Here is a 12298-nt window from a genome sequence, read left to right as displayed (position 1 = left end):
CACATCTTCTTTATCTATGCATCTGTTGATGAACATTTAGGTTGTTTCCATGTCTTGGCTATTGTGAACAGTGCTGCTATGAACATAGGGGTGCATATATCTTTTTGAATTATAGTTTTGTCTGGGTATATGCCTAGGAGTGGGATTGCTGGATCATATGGCGACTCTATTTTTAGTTTTTTGAGGAAAGTCCATACTGTTTTCCACAGTGGCTGCACCAACTTACATTCCCACCAACACTGTAGGAGGCTAAATGAACCTCACTCTTGATCAAATTGATAACCTACAGGGAAAAGCATTCTTCCAGATAGCTTTCTCTGGCTGTGTCAGTAGGGCTCCAGCATTCAATTCAATATAGTCTTCAGTATTCAATTTGATCTTCTTTTCTTTTTGTCAAGATTTCGGAATGATTTCTATTTGTTTTAATCAGGATGCTGTCATTTATCTGAAACCAATTTCTCCAAGACAAAGGCAGACTGGATAAACAGCCTGTTAAAAACAGTTACTTGTCTGGAATTGCCTCAGAATATAAGATTCAGAACTCAGTAAGCAGGTGGCTGGAGTAGTCTCACTTTCCTCTCGGGTCCCTTCACCATTTCTCCAGCCCCTGGAATAGCCCAGGTCACTCTAGCTGCTGAGGGCCATGACCAAGCATGGTTCTTGTCACTAACCCTTTCTTAGAAGCCCACTCTGATCTTTCTCTGTCTTTCTATGTCAAAGTGGCTGCTGAGAAGCCACAATTTGTGGCTACCTCTACTTATGACACTCTGCCCTACTGGCCCAATATGGCTTTAAAATCCCTGCATTATACTCCTCTTCTAGAAAAAGCATAGGAACAGGACTGTTTACATTGCTATTAGCAGCTGTTAATAGTCTGGTTGATCCAGATTAATGAGTCACTTATTTAGCACTTGTCTATGGAGATGTGACCCAAAGGGATAATGAAGAATGGGTCGCTTTTGGTGGGCAGGGGAGTTTGATGGGGGAGAAGGTCCTGAAGGTTTGCTGGGGACTCAGGTCACAGTGAGAGTTCACAAGATTAATGGAGGAGAAGGAGGAGGGTGCAGAGAGGGTGCCCAAAGGGAAAAGTGAAGACCCTGAAGGAACATAACACATTTTACAAGGTTACTGAGAAGTGTTCCCTTCCCTTTGTATTCTTTGGCATGGTTCCCCCTCTACATGGGCCTCCAGGTGTTTCCAAGGAAAGGAGTCCAGAAAATAACAGTTTTGCTTGAGACGGTAGTAAAAACATCAATTGACATCACACAGCTTTTAATGAAGAACTAATTCTTTATTCCATCCAGGAGTTTGTGCTTGTAACACTCCTATACTGCCTGTGAAATCTCTGTTAAAGTACAATTTTCAAAAAGCTACAAACATGACTCTGATACAAATATAGAATGAACACATGTCACATGTTGTATTCTCCGAAGGCAGTTGGGGGCAAGACCTGTGAAAGAAGGAGACAGAAGTGGAACTGGGCAGAGGGAGAAGTAGAACTGTGATCTAGAGCCTGACAAAGCCTTGGCCAGCCAATCCAGGAGGGAACCCTGGAGTAAGTATCTTAGTCGGCTTGGGCTGCTGCAACAAATTAACATAGACCAGGGGGCTTCAGCAACAATATTTATTTCTGGAGGCTGGAGGTCTGAGATCAGGGTGCCAGAATGATTGGGTTCTGGTGAAAGCCCTCTTCTGGGTCACAGGCTGCTGACTTCTCATTGTATCCTCACCTGGCAGAAAGAGAACCAGCTAGGTATCTGGCCTCTTTTACAAGAGCACTAATTCCACTCGAGGGTTCCCCTTTCATGACCTGTTTATCTCCCACAGGCTCACTTCCAAATACCGTCACATTGGGATTAGGATTTCAACACATGAATTTGGGGCAGGGGAGACAGAAACATTCAATCCACTGCAGTAAGTATTGCTCATCAGAGTGTCTTGTGTTGGGTGGAGCTGGCCGGGCCTTTATCCCTCCTGCCTCCCTCAGTCACTGCTTGCGTGCTGTCCTGGGATGGTTATAACCCATGTGGTTCTCTGAAGCTGAGACAGATGCCAAAGGAGCTTGAAGCAGGCCTGGGAGGCTCACGTTTGTGTCTGCACAGCCCACCCCTTGTGTCACATAGATCCACTTCTCCACATATGATGGGGTGCTGCTCTTCCAAAGTTCTGGTGGGCCTCTGTTCCTGAGGGGTAACTTGGAAGAGGAAGAGTAGTGGGATGAACCATAGCCCCTGACATTGCAACTGGTCTTGGACAACTATACTAGGGAAGCGAAATAACCAGATTTCTTAAGGACTGTTGGACATAGGGTTGGAGTTGACGTTGATATCTGGAAACTTTGTGTCATCATGGCCTCAGTGTTAGAGTGGAGCTGTATCAGGACCAGGCAATAAATGGAGTCCTGGCCCAAGTGCAGTTCACAGTGACACTTTGTCTAGTTTACGGTGGGGGCACTGAATCCATGGTCCCAACCCATGGTCATTTTGCCAGACTTTGAACATATAATCGGGATTGACATAATGGGCAGTTGGTGCAACTCCTATATTGGTTCCTTGGTCTGTAGGGTAAGAGCTATGATAGTGGGCGAGGCTAAGTAGAAGCCTCTGGAACTGCCCGTATTCATTTCCTGGGGCTGCTGTAACAAAGTACCACAAACTGGGTGGCTTAAATAATAGGAATTTATCATCTCACAGTTCTGAAAGCTAGAAGTCCAAAATCAAGGTGTTGGCAGGGTAGGTTCCTTCTGAGGCTGAGAGAATCTGTGCCTCTTGTTAGCTTCTGGTGGTTTGCTGGAAATCTTTAGCTTCTGCTGCATCACCCTGATTTCTGCTTTCATCTGAACATGGCATTCTCCCTTTGTGTGTGTGTGTGTGTGTGTGTGTGTGTGTCTCCAAATTTCCCCTTCTCATAAGGGTACCAGTCATATTGGATTAGGGCCCCACCCTTCTCTGGTATGACCTTATCTTAACTAATTACATCTGCAACAACCCTATTTCCACATAAGGTCACATTATGCGGTACTAGGGGTTAGGACTTCAACATATGAATTTTAGGTGGACACAATTCAACCCATAACACTACCCATCACTCATCAAATGTAGTAAATCCAAAGCAATATTACATCCTGGAGGTATGGCTGAGATTAGTGCCACCTTTAAGGATCTAAAGGAATGTAGGAATGGTGACCCTCATTGTATATCCATCTGTTTTGCCAGTCTGACTCATGCAGAAACTGGCTGGATTCTGAAGGTTGACAGCTCCAAGCTCAACCAAATAATAGCAGTCCCAGTGGCAGCCAGATATGATATCATTGCTAGAGAAGATTCACATGGTCTTGGGTACATAGTATGTGGCCCTCTATTTGTTGAATGCATCCGTTTCTATCCCTATCAGAAAATAAGATAAAAAAACCAGAATGGACAATAATATTAATTTACAGTTTTGCCCCAAAACTCTTTTAACTTCCTGCCTTCTGTCATAATTAGTACAAAATAATCAGGACTATCTGGCCACCTCACAGAACATCATATTGATTCATTACATCAGTTATCATGTAAGAGGTGGCCAGCACACTGGACAGCTGGAAAACATGTGTTCCAGAGGGTTGGGAGATGAGCACTGTGAAAATTCAGGAATCTGTCACATGCCTAAAAATGTTAGGAGTTTAGTGGTCCAGAGTTCAGTTCCAGAACATCCCTTCCAAAGTAAAAGATGAATTTGTGCATCTTGCATCTCCCACCACAGAGGAAGGATAGTGTCTGGTGAGCCTCTTTAGATTTTGCAGGCAAGATATTCGACACCTGGGATTATTGCTTTGGCCTACCTTCCAGATGACATAGAAGGCTGCTGCATTTGATTGGAACCCAGAGCAGGAAAGGGCCTGGTATCAGGTTCAAGGTGCAGTTCAAACAACTCTAGTGCTTGGGCCATATGACCTGGCAGACATTAGGCTGTTGGAAATATCAGTGGTGGGAAAAGATAGTGGAGAATTTATAGCAAGCCCCAGTGGGAGAATCCCAACTCAGTCTCCTGTGGTTCTGGAGCAAGTCCATGACATCTTCAGTGGAGACTTATACATTAAAAAAAAATAGGCCCTGGAAATCCTGAGACATGCTACAACATGGATGAACCTTGAGGACAGTAAACTAAGTGAAATAAGGCAGTCACAAAAAGACAAATACTGCATAATTCTGCTTATATGAAGTAGAACAGGACCTACAGTGTTGTAGACTGCTGTCCAAGTGTTGCTGTTGCTAACAAATCCCATTGAAATGTGCATCCTCTAGCCCATACTCACAATAGGATGTACACTTCCAGGTGAAGACCTTGTCAGAATTTTTTTCTGAGAATTGGTTTTGTTAGAAGTGTGATGGGGGGTAAGGTGGAAAGAATAAGGCTTCTAACATCTGAGAGGTGTTCCTGAGGGAAACCAATAAAGCAGGCAAGGGAGGCTCTGACACATGAAGGCAAATGTTTCTGGTTTCCCAATGTTGTAGAGTTGCCCCTATACAGAGGTTATCTCCATGAACTTCAACTTGCCTGTCACAAAATTTTTTCATAGGCATTTCCCCTCATTTGGATCTGGTCTATAAATACCCAGTCTCACCAGATTCCCTAGCTTCATAATGCACCTTTTGTATAAATAGGCAGTTGACTCGAACAACAGGAGTTTGAACTGCCTGGGTCCATCTACATGCAATTTTTTTTCGACAAATAAGTACTATGGTAGTACAGGAACCGCGGGTGCAGAACCGCGGGTGCGGGGGAGAGTGGAGTGTAGTTTTATGCAGATTTTCAGCTGTGCTTGGGGCAGTCAGAGCCTCTAACCCTTCATATTGTTGACGAGTCAGCTGTATATTGATAAACTTGCTGACTTGTGTATGCATTTCATGTAAGGTCTCTTTTTAAAGCATAAATTTACATTTTGCAGACTATAAAATATGGATGTTTCTTTACTTTCTAAAATATGATACTTTATTTAGAATGTTAAGATATCCCCTGCCCATTTTGTAGAGCCATAACTATCTTGAAAAAAAGTTGTTTGTTGCATAAATATTTTCAATAGCTCTGTGATCCTAAAGTGGTTTCTAACCATTGTGAGAGGGGAGGAGCTGATCACTGCTCTAAACACAGGAATTCCTGCATCCTAGTGGCCACTTTAGCCTGAGAGGCTGGTTATAAAAGATGCAAAACAACTTCAGAGTCCAATGGGTGTATAGGGAGTGCAGGTGCAAATGTCATAAAAGAGCAACAACAACAAACTCTGATCAGAGTATTAGGAACAATCATCTTTATTTTAAAGCACTTATACCCTAGATGAGGGTCTCTCAGCCTCAGCTCTACTGACATTTAGGGCCAGATAATTCTTTGTTGTGGGGGCTGTCCTGTGCACTGTAGGTTGTTTAGCAGCATCCCTGGCCTCTACCCACTAGATGCCAGTGGCACCTATCTGCTTGTGACAATTAAAAATGTCTCTAGATATTGCCAAATGTCTCCTGGGGGACAAAATCACATGTTCTAAAATTTGTAAATTAAAGAAAAACAGGTTTATTGAGATACAATTCACATACTATACAATTCACCTTTTAAAAGTGGTTTTTAAAATGTATTTATGAGGTCAAGCAACCATCATCACAATCTAAGTTTAGAAAAATTTTGTCCTCCCCGAAAGAAACTTCATGCCCATTAGAAGTCAGTCTCTATCACCCCCCCCCATCCCCAGCCCCCCACCCGGTAACCACTAATTGACTGTCTCTATGGATTTGCCTATTCTGGACATTTCATATGAATGGAATCATACAATATGTGCCTTTGGTGACTGACTTCTCTCATGCAGCATAATGTTTTCAAGGTTCACTCACTTTTAGCATGTATCAGTAGCTCATTCTTTTTTTTTTGTCACACCATGACGTGGCTTGCAGGATCTTAGTTCCCCAACCAGTGATTGAACCCCAGGCCAGCGCAGTGAAAGTGCCAAGTCCTAACCACTGGACCACCAAGAAATTCCCAGTAGTTCATTCCTTTTTTAAGGCTGAATAATATTCCATTATATGAGTATTTGTCTTTGTCTGACTTATTTCACTTAGCATAAAACCCTCCAAGTCCATCTATATTGTTGCAAATGGCAAAATTTCATTCTTTTTGATGGCTGAGTAGTATTCCATTATGTATATATACCACATCTTGTGGCGAGCAGGGTAGTGGTTGCCAGTGGGGAGAGAGAGGGGGAGGGGCAATGTGGGGCTGGGGGATTGGGAAGTATGGACTGTTGTGTGTAGGGAGGGTTGCAAGGATGTGTTGTATAGCATGGGGAGTGTAGCCAATATTTTATAATAACTATACCTTTAAAAATTGTGAATCACTCTATTGTACACCTGTAACTTAGATAATGTTGTACATCAGTTATACTTCAATTAAAAAATTTTTTTAACCACCGAGAGAGAGGATGGGAAAGAAGAAAAAAATATTCCATTGTATGGATAAACCACATTTTGTTTATCTGTTCATCAGTTGATGGACATTGGGCTTGCAACTACCTTTTGGCTATTATTAATAGCGCTGCTATGAATATTCATGTACAAGTTTTTTCATGGACATATATTTTCATTTCTCTTGAATGAAAGGAATGGGATTGCTGGGTCACATACAACACTTTTTAAACAGCAAATTCTTCTTTTCAAGATACTTTTTGGCAACGCCTCTCATAGCGACCTGTAGAGTCAATTATATGAACCCTGAGGATGAACTGACCCTTTTTTTCACTATTCCACATCGAGCTGCAAACCCATCTGAGGGAGCCATGTGATCAGTGTGGCCACCAGCTGACCCCACAGCCACCTCTGCCTCCCTTGGACCCACCCAAGAATTCCTGAGCCTTTTGACATAGAGAATCCCATGCAGGAATACGGTCAAGAATGTTGAACCCATGATCAAAGCGATTCACGTAACCAAGCTGATGCAAATGATTTTCAGCATTTGATTTGGATATTTTGAGTATGTCGGCTATCTCCTGAGTGGTATAACATGGATTGTTCGCAATTAATGTCTCAATTTGATCGCCGTCTATTTCAACCTGACCATGGAGCATCGTCCAGTGAGAAATCTCCAGCACAAAACTTTGCAAACCACTTTTGACACCTTCAATCAGTCACAGCACCTCTCTATACACTGCACAAATCTTTTTTTTGCGTTTCAGTTGTGTTTTTACCTTCCTTGAAATAATAAAGCATAATATGCCAAAAATGTTGCTTTTTTTCTTCCATCTTCAATATTAGAATGACTGCACAAAAATTTTAAAAAAAGATACATTTTATGGGAAACCCCAAAATACAAGATAAATTGAAGTTGAGAACTTGAAGTGAGGTTAGTTGGAGTTTCAGAACCCTGCCTGTACTGCCACTTGACAGCCCTGATGGCCTTGTAATGTCTATACAGAACATGAATGGAAAGACAGGAGGTGGGGGGCAGGGTTCCCAGGAACACAGCCTCCACATGTGCGCCTTAAAAACCTGCAAGACCTTTCAACAAAATTTTTAAATTTTTTTTAATTAAAAAAAAATTTTATTTATAATAATTTTTAATTAATTAATTTGCTGCATTGGGTCTTCGTTGCTGCACAGGCTTTCTCTAGTTGTGGCGAGTGGGGGCCACTCTTCGTTGTGGTGTGCAGGCTTCTCATTGCGGTGGCTTCTCTTGCTGTGGAGCACAGGCTCTAAGCACGCGGGCTTCAGTAGTTGTGGCACATGGGCTCAATAGTTGTGGCTTTCGGGCTCTAGAGTGCAGGCTCAGCAGATGTGGTGCACGGGCTTAGTTTGCTCCACAGCATGTGGGATCTTCCTGGCCCAGGGATCAAACTCGTGTCCCCTGCACTGACATGTGGACTCCCAACCACTGTGCCACCTGGGAAGCCCTCGACAAAATTATTTAAAAATGAGTGATTATGAACTAAGCTCAGGCCTTGAATCAAGAAGGAAAAAAAGGCACAAAACAGTTTGGCAATCGCTGTCTGCTTATTTGTGTCTAGGGCACCTTCATTTTAGTTTCCCAAGATGAAACCTTATCCTTCATCTCCTACAGGCCGCACATCTTGGCTTGAAATGCCTTTCCAGTTTGCTCTTTCCCATCCAAGCCCAGTTCTATTGTCTGGATCTCTAGTTTTGTCTCCTTACTCCATGATAATCACAGGTCCCTTATTTGGCTCCTCTGCAGCCTTCTTCTGGTTTCTTCTTCTCTGGCCTATTTGCCTGCCTCAGCCAGGCTAAGCTTTGGAACAGCATTGCTTTGATTTGGTCTTTACCTTTCTGCCAACAACATGAATTCAATTCAATTCATTCATTCATCAGATATTTATGATGCCCAAAATTTACTGTGCTAGGAGTGCTGGAGGAGTTCTGGATATGCCTCAGAGTCCCTGTCTTTCATTAGGATAGATAAGACAAAATACCCGTCTGAGAAGGTGGTATGTGGCAATTGGAATTGTACAAACATAAAAATAGCTAGCGATGTTTTCTGGTGGATGAGATTGGGGATAATTTAGTGAATGGGACGGCAGTAAAGAATTGGTAGAAATTCTTTATATAGAGATAGTGGCAGTGGGACATCTGGTGGAGAGAATGGCATGAGCAAGGACATGGAAATAGGAAAAAAGAGATTCTATTCTGGGAATTATGAGTCAAATAATTGAAGTAGATGAGTAATGAAAGATCTAGTACAGTTATGTAGACCAAAGAGAATAGAAGGCTTTAAAAGCCAGGTTGAGGGGTTTGAATTTTATGTAGCGGACATTGCAGAATAAGTGATCTGGGGTTTCTCTTTTATTATAGCCCCGCCCCCTAGCCTATTGTTAGGAGATGCAGTGAAAGGGTTTTGACGAGCAGTTTGGAGGAACCAATGAACTTCTGTCATGAACTCCCATCAAAATTCCTTCCAGTTGCTTTATCTCTTTGGTCCTGGTTTTCCTTGTTAATAAATCAAAGGTGGACTTCCCTGGTGGCAATGCAGGGGACACGGGTTCAATCCCTGGTCCGGAAGATCCCACATGCCACGGAACAACTAATCTCCTGTGCCACAACTACTGAACCTGTGCTCTAGAGCCTGCGAGCCACAACTATTGAGCCCGCTGTGCCGCTTCAACTACTGAAGCCCGTGTGCTTAGATCCCGTGCTCCGCAACAAGAGAAGCCACCACACTGAGAAGCCCGTGAACTGCAATGAAGAGCAGTCCCCGCTTGCCCCAACTAGAGAAAGCCCATGCGCAGCAACGAACACCCAACACAGCTGATAAATAAATTAATTTTTAAAAAAGGAAAAAAAAAAAAAAGAAAAGCATCTGAATTGAAGACAGGAGTCTCCAAATTCTTCACCATTCAACAGGTGCCTCCTGTCAGTCTAGACTTTTGCTCCTAAGACACCAGGCTTTAAGAGTCACTGAGGGAGAAGCGAGAGAGTAGCACAGACATATATATACTACCAACTGTAAAATAGTCAGTGGGAAGTTGTTGTATAACAAAGGGAGTCCAACTCGAGGATGGAAGATGCCTTAGAGGACTAGGGCAGGGAGGGTGGGGGGGACTCGAGGGGGGGGCGTCAAGGAAGGGAGGGAATACGGGGATATGTGTATAAAAACAGTTGATTGAACCTGGTGTACCCCCCCAAAAAAAATAAATAAAAAAAAAAATGAAAGAAGAGTCACTGAGGGGACTTCCCTGGTGGTGCGGTGGTTAAGAATCCGACCTGCCAATGCAGGGGACATGGGTTCGGTCCCTGGTCCGGGAAGATCCCACATGCCGTGGAGCAACTAAGCTCTTGAGCCACAACTACTGAGCCCGTGTGCCGCAAATACTGAAGCCTGTGCACCTAGAAAACTAGAGAAAGCCTGCGCACAGCCATGAAGACCCAACACAGCCAAATCAATCAATCAATCAATCAATCAGTCAAAGGCTATTGGACAAAATGATCTTCCCAGCATCTTTACTCCTGACCATAAGCATGGATCAAGAAGCCCTGATGCTACTTGAAGAGCTGAGGCTAAGGGCTGTGGGAAGATGGTGAGGATCATCTGTGGGATTTCCATGGAGAAATGAGTCATTTGGAAACACTAGAAAATAAGAAAACATTTGTCTATAATATATCCAGTTTCACTGTTGCACATCTTTTTCCTTTTAGTGTCTTCCTTCCCACATTTAATCTAGAAGGTTGTAAAATTCTTCAGGGGTGAAGCACATGTGCTTTGCTTCATCTTTGTATCCCTAGGGGCATAGCACAGTGCCTGGCCCTTAGCCTCTCAGTAAGACTCTGCTATATGAATAATTTCTTCCAACCTCCATCAAAACCTGCTCTGTCAAGAAGGAAATATGTAAGAAAATTCATACTAAGGTATAAATGGCTGATAACAATTTAAATGATGGCCCGTATACTAATAGGAATTTTTCTTATAAGGAATGAAATAGCCCTTTGCTAAAAAACAAAATCCAGTCCCAATAGTGGCATACATAGAACGAAAGGAGGTGTCAGGATGGTATCAGTGGCATTTCCAGCTGGATTTCTAGTCACCATTACCCTTTTCTCCTGAAAGGACCCCTCAATTCCCTCCTTGAGGTTAAATCTTGCCTCAATCTCTACAACAAACACTGTTTGTTCGCAGTGAAAACTTCTGGAACCCCGCTTTAACATTCCGGGCTCAGTGTTGGGCTCTGCTTGCTTCTAAATTGGTTCTGGGTCTTTCTAGTCCATTTTACAGAACTAGAATTTTGTCTTGTTTCTTCAGCCTGGATATCTGCCACAATGATATGTCTTCTCCCCTGGATGCTCTCAGGTTAGAACTCCATGTTTGTCTCTTTCAAGTATATCCTAACATCTTTCCCCAATCTGATTACCCATGGGGTCAAGATTTGTCTTCCATAGCTAGTCCAGTACCCATAGTCTTGCTCCCTGTGTGCCCTCCCTTCATCCAAGCACTATACCTAAGAAGAAAGTGGATGCTGATTGGCCAGCTTAGGTCAAAGGAGGCCCAGCCCTATGGTCAGGAGGGGCAGATGGTTTCAGCTCCAAGCAAACTGCAAGGGTGATGGGTTCTTTGCAGGATAAAGGGGTTCTCTTACAAGAGCAGGGCAAAGAGAGTCTGAGCTAGATCAATCACAGTCAGATGTCCATTTTAGGGATCAGGTGAATAAAGGGGCTGTATTGCATATTTGCCTAGACCCCCAACACTTTTTTGTCTACTTCAGTGAGAATTTAATGGTAAGAGTGGGGGTAGGCATGGGGGTAAGGAATCATGCTGGGTCATATGTCCACGTGAAAGAGTTTGTTCCAAGTGTTCCCCTTGTGGTTCTCTTGACCGGGTCATAGAACAGTTTGGAGAGCAAGTCAGAAAGCTTAAAATGGGAGAGTCTCAAAAAAGGGCGGGAGGAGTATCCAGAACCAGGCAGATACTCCTGGCCTGCTCTACAGCGTGACCCTGGGCCAAGGGCCAGCCTGAGGGTCGCCATGTCTGCATGCCAATGGATGCTGGGTGCTGGCACCCATCTCCAAGCAGCTGAGCATGTATGAGGGTCTTTCCTTCCCTGTTTATCTACTTCCTCTCTCCTGAGTGCCTTTCCACTCCAGGAGCTATCTACAGCGCTTTCCTAAGAAGTCTCCTCTCTCCTCAGGCAAGGTGGCTTTGTCCCCTTGACCCCACAGAGTAGGCTCTCCAAGGACAGTGGCACTTAACACATCTGGACAGAATTCACAATCGCACCTTGATGAATGATTACAGATGCACAGTCTGTAATCTAAGGGCAGAAATGAAACTCTAAACCAACGCAAACACATTCCAAGTCAGTGATATCATGAAAAAGGACTGTATCATTAAAACATTTGTGTATTGTAGCTTAAATTCAACCTCAGTAAGACATTTTAGCTGTTTCTGGGGGATAGGTTTTGCATGACAAGAAACTGAATACTCTCTTCTCTTCCCACCAGAAGCCCCATCCCCACTAGTTTCTAAGAGCCAACTGTCATTAGCTTCAGCAAACAAATAATGATCCTCAGTGGCTGTGATCACTTCAGGGTTTTACTTCCTAGTCTTTGAAAATCATGTTTGTCATAATTACCCCTCCTGTGTCCGTTCCTTAATGCCAATGACTTTGCAATTAGTGTTGAAGGAAGGGACCAGCACACCTATGCATCCATCAGCAGGTATGTCTCCCCAGGCTCCTTTAATACCTTCTGTCTCAGAGCTTCTTGCTTTATTTCACAGGTGCTTCTCTGCTTTTTTCATGTACTGGCTCCGTTCAAGCCAAACTCTATAAAACAGGCCC

At 43.4% G+C, this 12298-nt stretch overlaps 1 protein-coding gene across 1 annotated transcript in view; it reads left to right on the top strand.

Annotated features, from left to right (window-relative positions):
- Window positions 1-1892: 1892 nt before the first annotated feature.
- Window positions 1893-12298, top strand: part of PAGE4 (PAGE family member 4) — a 131653-nt gene continuing 121247 nt past the window's right edge. Inside the window, exon 1 of the mRNA XM_057717652.1 lies at window positions 1893-1914. The gene's annotated coding sequence lies outside the window, so the exon portion shown is untranslated. The remainder of the gene's footprint in view (window positions 1915-12298) is intronic.

Source organism: Hippopotamus amphibius, chromosome X (genome assembly GCF_030028045.1).
Source record: "Hippopotamus amphibius kiboko isolate mHipAmp2 chromosome X, mHipAmp2.hap2, whole genome shotgun sequence".
In the NCBI taxonomy this organism is placed as follows: domain Eukaryota; kingdom Metazoa; phylum Chordata; class Mammalia; order Artiodactyla; family Hippopotamidae; genus Hippopotamus; species Hippopotamus amphibius.
This window is presented reverse-complemented; position numbering and strand designations above follow the sequence as displayed.